This window comes from Sceloporus occidentalis, unplaced genomic scaffold (genome assembly GCF_023333645.1).
Source record: "Sceloporus occidentalis isolate IW3139 unplaced genomic scaffold, rSceOcc1.0.p SCAF_4, whole genome shotgun sequence".
In the NCBI taxonomy this organism is placed as follows: domain Eukaryota; kingdom Metazoa; phylum Chordata; class Lepidosauria; order Squamata; family Phrynosomatidae; genus Sceloporus; species Sceloporus occidentalis.
The window spans coordinates 165,333,235-165,339,234 of record NW_028316984.1 but is presented as its reverse complement, the minus strand read 5'-3'; positions in this window follow the sequence as shown (position 1 = coordinate 165,339,234).

Sequence of the window (6,000 nt, the reverse complement as noted above, 5' to 3'; positions counted from 1 at the left end):
AGTGGAGGGTGGTTAAATAAGTGTGAGCACAGAAATATGAATTTAATAGTGGAAGAGCCAGAACCATAAAAGTTCTTTTACAGGCCATGTTAAAAGTCTGCCAAAGCTCTTCTGCCTTACTATTCTCACTCCACAACTATCTTCAATTACATTATTGTCAGTCACAGCTTAGTGAATTGTCAAGCTTCTGTGGAAGTGGTGCATCATCAGAGTAGAAGCAGTTGTTAACTTTATAGGAAAGCACTCTGCTTTTTAGGTAGGGTAAGATATCAAAACAGTCAAAGACCTAGCATACCTTGGCTCAGTTATATAACTAAATTGAGATGGTGGTCAAGAAATCAGAAGAAGACTTGAGAAGGGCAGCTATGAAGGAGTTAAAGAAGATTTTCATGTAGAGACATCATTGAATACCAAAGTGATTTTCTGTGTCATTGTATTTCCAGTTTCTATGTATGATTGTGAATGCTGGCCAATGAAAAAAAGATGACAGGAAGAGAAATCCACTCATTTGAAATGTGGTGCTGGAGGCAAATTCCACAGATACCATGGACTGCCAGAAAGACAAATAAATTGGTTCTAGAGCAAATCACATCTGAACTCCCCAAAAGCCAAGATGACCTAACTGAAACTGTTGTAATTTGGCCAAGTCATGAGATGGCATGACTTATTGAAAAGTGTAAGGCAGTAGGAAAAGAGGACGATTGTTTTAGCGGTAGATAGATTTAATCAAAGAAGCCATGGCCCTGAATTTGTAGGATCTGAGCAAGGCTGATAGGGTTTCATGGAGATCTTTCATTCATTGGGTCACCTTAAGAATGGCAGTTAATGAAAACAATAAATGCAGTTTACGTACGACAAGGGCAGAGAACTAACCATCCCAGGAGTAGAATTCAATTTTTGAGATTATGTGGAAGAGGGAGGAGTATATTCCAATGATTGTTAAGGCCAAAGACAACATGAGGGGATAGAAAATGTCATGATATTTAGTTCTTACTGCCAGTAGCTAAACTTTGATAAATTCTAATTTTTTGCAGTGGTGTGAGGGATCCCATACAAAAGTTGAGAATCTAACAAATGATGCAGTTGTGGGGAATGAAGTGGGGTATTTTGAGAACCCTTGACTATGACACTGAGAACTCAGTATGGTCAGATTTAGCAACAGGGCCTGAGACCACTCTTTCTAGCCTACAACTTCTAGCATCTGTTTGCACACTTCATCTATCATTTGTTGTTATGTGTTGCAAGCATGAGAACATTAAACAATGAGTAATCATGATTATAGAAATATACTTTGTCCTTCAGCTTGAACAGTGTAGCCTAGCTGTCTTCAACCCTCTTCCTTTTATGCACTAGTTATCCTAATTGATTCAGTCCAAATGTACTAGGTTTTATTGGGGGTGGGAGAAGATGCCCATAGAGCATCTTGCCAGATGAGCAAAGGTTGATGCATCATTTATCACAGCAGCTGTTAGCATCAGTAATAAACAGAGTTGTTTTTGTCTTTATTTTTTATCTGAAAAGGAATTGGGGAAAGAATACAGAACTGAAAGGCAAGAACAAAGGAGGATCTGTGCCATCTACTTAAGGTCACAGATACTAGTTTACAGAGGACACACACATGGCAAACCATTTCAGTAGTGTGTGATAACAATAATGGCACAGAGAACAAAACCTTGCAACTAAAACAGGATAAATACTGATTCTGTTGGAAACAAATCCACAGGTCATAGTATTGCTATCTTGTTTCTAAGAAAGCAGGCTGAGGGGCTCTGCCCCACAGAGCTCACAAGCACTGACATTTATTTTAGCCAGCAATCGGCACACCATTATATGTATATTATTTGTAATTGCTTCAATTACAAAACAAAAAACAATTTTTTGCCCAGCTCTTTTGTTACTTTCAGTATACATAAAAGGTAATAAATCTTTAAAAAACAGAAAGTTGATATCTTTTTTGCTGATAGCAGCTCATCTAGAAGTGGCTAATAATCGGAAAACAGGTCTTGTATCCCTGGATAGCTGGTGGAAAAGAGTTTGGAATCAATGGCTTATGGAGAAATTAACGTATAATATGAAATATAACTCAAAACAAAATCAAAGACCTGTTCAGGAAAAATGGTTTCCTCTAATAGATTACATTAATACAAATTTTACATCTGTTTCTCCTCCATCTAGCCACTGTTCTTTATGGTCAGATTTATTTTAAACGAATTGAATTGTGTAAAATTTTAATAAGGAAAGTTTTTAACGACATGAAACTTTTTTATACCATTCTTTTATGATTGCAAGATTTTGTATTTTGTATTATGAATAAAGTATTTTTAAAAAATATGTATAGGATTATAGATAAACAAGACATGCTTCGTTCAGAATTCCCTGAGGAGCCTAGCTGACCTGACTTCTGGCCTACTGACAGGGCAGGAATGACATTCAGTGACAAGGAATTGAGTCACAAATTCCTTGCATATATCTTAAGAGAGAAGGCAAATGTAAAGGTAGTGATTCCAGCGTTTTAACACTTTAAGGAAGACGTTGAATCGTATTTTAGGGAACCCAAGATTGCCCAGGGTTCAAGAAGACACTAATAACGACTGACAAGTTTCCCCATTACTGTACTTTTTTTTCTAGTTCAGAGCTACCCACGCACCCGAAGACCTGTTTCAGGAGTTCTGCAGCATGCAGAGATTTTTTGTCAAGACAAGGTTTTGTTCCCTGAAGGCAAAAAGTTTGCTAACCTTTACTTTTAAGCCAATATTTAACTCCCTTCAGTGAGGACTGTCTACGACATTCACAGACAGATTTCATGCTAAAGAATACAGATATAAACTAAGCTTCTAAAGAGATGTATAGAGAATGTAAACGGATGTCATGTAACCAGTCTGTCACTTGATTTCAGAGTCTGGAGTCCAGCTAGGTTTTTTAGCCAAAATGGTTGCTGTACATCATTTGTTGTAAAGCAGCTCTGTATATACTGACACAGCTATAGAGGAAACTAACTTCAGTCAGCCCGCCATATCCATGGATTGTTTATCCACAGATTCAGCCATTCAAGGTTTGAAAATATTCCAAAAAGCAAATCTTGATTTTGCTATTTCATGTAAGGAACAGCTTTCCCAGCAGACAGGGTCCTAACCTCCTGTATTCTGGGTTTAGCTCCTCCTATTCGCTCCTGTAGGCAGGGACAATAAACAAAAGACTGGCCCCTATATAAGGAGGAGCTAGCGCCCCTGAGCCTCCAGTCTTGTTCCTGCCTACGCTCCTAGCAGGATGTGTGTCTTCGAGCCAGCAAGGTTTTTCCTTTCTCCGAAAGCGGTTTGAGAGTTTTCTTGGCCTTCCCTTCTTCTCCTCTCTCCTGCCTTTCCCCCCTTCTTTGGTGGTGGCTATGGCAGAGGACCCCAAGAGCACTGGCTAAGGGTCATCCTTAGCTAAGGCTTCCCTAGCTCAGGGTCTGCCAGCTCAACAGAGAGCTGGCTTCAGAGGGAGACCCATTGGGATGTGTTTGCTGTTTCTCTGCAGCTTCTTCACTACTGCCACTCCAGTCTTTTTCTTCTCTTCGTTTCTTTTGATGCCTTGGAAGCATGAAGAAGGACTTAATATGGCAAGGGCTCCCAGGATTGGGGAAAGGTCTTGGCTTTGCCCATGACTCTCCCTCTCCTCCAAAGCTGCTCCCCTTTCATGGTGGGAGCACAGGAGATTTCTGCAAACAGCATTGCAGCACATGGGAGCCGTTGGAACAGATGGTGAGGGGTATCCCCTCCATGTCTCTGTTTCTCCACATCACTTCTGCCCAGCCTGTTTTAAGGCCAGGGATCATTGAGGAAACTGGCCAGAAGTCATGGAAACTTCCCTTCTCAGTATCTTTGCTCAGCCCATTGGGGCCAGAGTTCAGAGGACAGGCCAGCCAAAAGCCATGGCAAGGGATTTCTCTGCATCACCTCTGCACAGCCTGAAACAGGGACAAGGTCAGAGAGGCAAGCCAGCCAGAAGACACAGGAGAAGGGTGAGTACCAGGGGCCCTCTCTCTCCGGCTAACAAATAACCTTTGCCAGATCTAATGCCCTTGCTCAGGGCAGGCATTGCTATGAGGCCTCTACCATGGCCATTGAAGGCACTATGCCTAGCATAAGATTTAGGACTCTGCCAGGAGGGCAGATGGGGGCATAAACCCTTGGTCTCCCCCTTCTTTCCTATCTCTGGCCCCAATGGCACCCAGGACCCCAACAGGTGTGGGGGATCCTTTTGCAGACTGGGAAACACATGGTGGTGTTGACAGGGCTCCTGCACATTCCTTTTGAATTCTTATAATGAGATGGTGTGTAAGGAGGCAGAGGACTCCTTCTCTATGTTGTACAGCCGCATGGCTGTAAAGGAAGCTGGACTTGGCCCAGCAGGAGCTGAAGCTTCCAACTCTAAAATGGTCTTTTTTGGATGCCATAGAGCACCCCACAGAAAAGCACAAAATGGCTTCATGTCCTCCCCAGAGAGAGCATGGCCTCTGCTACCCACTTCTAAACAGAGGTTGGAGGGCCATCTATTGGGTATGCTTGATTGAGAGTTCCTGCAAGGAAGAATGGGGTTGGACTGGATGGCCCTTGGGGTCTCTTCCAACCCAGGGATTCTATGAGAGAGCACATGGATACAAATCCTCCTGTGTTCCCTCCCCAAAAATTACAACAACAAAAAGGGGGAAACCACTTGTGGATATCATGAGTGGAGAGTTCCCTTCACCCCCAATTGTGTTTGGCTGCCCCAAACTATGGCACTCTTGAGAGAGCAGCTTGAGCGCTTGGCCTCTCCTTTCCATCAGAGGTTATCCTTTCTCAGGATACAGACATACCTCAAGTAAATGTAGAGCCATGTCCCACAGCAGCCCCTCTGCCCTTCCCAGCTACCTATGCAAGTGGTAAGGGAGTTGAGGACCAAGTCAGCTTCTATAATGGAGCCTGCCTGAGATAAAAAGGGCTAAGCTTGTAAACCCCAGCTTGAAGTTGGGGCTGTTTTAAACATACATAAAACAAAATGCCCTGTGAGTATCAGGGCTACACTACAGGCCATATGCAGCTATCTACCCATGATAAGCAATGGTCTTCGGTCACTGCTAAGCAGTTTCCTCAGTGCCTGGAAGAAGCTACTGCCCAGGCAGCCTCCCTTGATGGGGCAAATAAAGGAGGGGAGAGCCCCCACATCAACAGGTCTGGAGGCTCAGATTTACAAGAGATACTGGTTAATTTTTTCTGGTGTTCATTTTAGTACTGTTAGCCCATGAGGTTTGAGTTGTGCTGTTTCTACTCACACCCCTCTCCTTTTTCCAGGCCAGAGAAGATGCCTGGAAACTAATTCAACAAGGAAAGGGGCTAGCCATAAGCCAACATGATGACTTTTCTTCCTTCCTCATGGGCCTCCATCCCTGTCTCCATTAGGGCCAGAACCTTTTTGCCTTAGCTCAGGGGTCAGCAACCTCCGGCCCGCGGGCTGGATGCGGCCTGCGGAGGCCTGGCGACCGGCCCCTGGCTGCTGTTGCCACCGCCGCCGCCACGGCAGCCGCCCGTCACGGCAGCCGCCCGCCATTTTGGGCGGCACCCAGAGTGGCGAAAAGCCCGTGATGGGTGGCCGCGGCGGTGGGCCTCTAGGAGGCCCGCTGCCGTCTCTGGGGCCTTCCAGGAGGGCTCTGAGGGCGGCAGGGGGCCTCTGGGGGGCCCGCTGCTGTTTCCGGGGCCCTCCAGGAGGGCTCCGAGGGCAGCAGGGGGGCTCTGGGAGGCCCGGTGCCGTCTCCGGGGCCCTCCAGGAGGGCTCTGAGGGCGACAGGGGGCCTCTGGGAGGCCCGGTGCTGTCGCTGGGGCCCTCCAGCGCTGGCAGCCCCCCCAGCTTTTTTGCCGGTCTCTGACGGGGCCTGGGGCCCCGTCAGGGGCCAGCAAAGATGGGGAGGCCTCGCCCCCAGAGGGTGGAAGCTCCACCCCCGGCATGCGGCCCCGCTCCTGGAGGGTGGAAGCTCCACCCCCG